The 1,457-nt window shown below is 38.4% G+C and overlaps 1 non-coding gene across 1 annotated transcript; it reads left to right on the forward strand.

Annotated features, from left to right (window-relative positions):
• The first annotated feature begins 757 nt into the window (after positions 1 to 757).
• On the forward strand, positions 758 to 864 carry LOC121222766 (small nucleolar RNA R71). Its single transcript, XR_005920137.1, has one exon. It is a non-coding gene; the product is annotated as a small nucleolar RNA R71 (small nucleolar RNA).
• Positions 865 to 1,457: the final 593 nt, after the last annotated feature.

The raw sequence follows: 1,457 nt of genomic DNA on the forward strand, positions 1-1,457 counted from the left end.
CAAATTCCTTAGATTCTCAGTATTGCTTAGCAAGGTTCCTTGCGGTCTATTACGAAGCTCCGTAGCCAACTGACCCATTTGGTTTTCCAAATTTTTCAGTGTTGCTACTTGGCTTTGGATCAAAGCGTCATTCTTTGCCATGTACACTTTCGACAAGTTCTCCAAACTGTTTGATACCTCGGCTTGAGGTGGTTTTGGAGCTTGTTGATTAAACCCTTGAGATTGGTTGGGTCTTTGCTCCAATAACTTGTTGTTTGGTCCATTTCCTTGGTTACTCTAAGAAAAGTTAGGATAATTACACCATGAAGGATTGAAGAAGTTGGACTAGGGTCCTTGTCCACTCCTATTTTGATATCGGTTCCCCACATAGTAAACTGACTCGGGATTTGATGGACAATTCTCAAAAGAATGACCTTCCCCACAGTACACACAGAAAACTAGTTCAAACAAACTTGGTGGCTGAGCTACAAAATTATTAGTACTATTAGCGGTTAACTATTTTAACATATAGGAAAGAGACGATAACTGAGCTGATAACGAAGTGAGGGAGTCAACTCCATGAAATCCAGCCACACATCTTTCTGAAGTTGTTCGATTTGTTGGTCATTGATAATTATTACTCACGATCCTCTCGATGATCTCATAAGCCTCATTATAAGACTTAGACAAAATTGCACCATTCGTGGAAGCATCTACCATCAATCTTATATGTGCATTGAGACCACTGTAGAATGTCTCCAACTGGATATAGTGAGGAATCCCATAATGAGGACACTAACGAAGTAACTCCTTGAATCGCTCCCAAGCCTCATACAAAGAATCGTCATCCAATTGTTGGAAAGTTGTAATCTTGTTCCTCAACTTAGCATTTTCTCTAGGTGGGAAATACTTAACCAAAAATCTCTCTGCTAATTCTTGGCATGTAGATATGGAACATGGTGGTAATGAATTGAGCCATACTCGTGCTCAATCTCGCAACGAGTACGGAAACAAATTTAACCTCAATACGTCTTTAGTCACACCGGCTATCTTGAATGAATCACTCACCTCCATAAACAATCAAAGGTGGAGATGTGGATCTTCCGTAGGCATACCACTAAATTGGCCCACCGCTTGTATCATTTGAAACATCACTGGTTTCAATTCAAACCAGTAATTCCTGGGTTTAGCTCATTAAAAAGTGGCACAGCATATTTTTGATGCATCGATCCCTATCATCGACAATAAGGATAGGATTTCGTACATGATCGACTTCATTACCTTGGTCTTGATTCTGATTTTCAAGGTCTAGCTCGACTTGTCTTTGAGCTATTCATTCACGTCTTCTTTGTCTGAAAGTTCATTCAATTTCAGGGTCTATAATTTGATCTATGCTCATAAACACCTGAGAAAAAAATCACAAAAATTAAAAAGAATAAGTTAGTAATTTTAGAGATAAATCAAATTGAAAATAAATA

The sequence above is a fragment of the Gossypium hirsutum genome, chromosome D10 (genome assembly GCF_007990345.1).
Source record: "Gossypium hirsutum isolate 1008001.06 chromosome D10, Gossypium_hirsutum_v2.1, whole genome shotgun sequence".
NCBI lineage: Eukaryota > Viridiplantae > Streptophyta > Magnoliopsida > Malvales > Malvaceae > Gossypium > Gossypium hirsutum.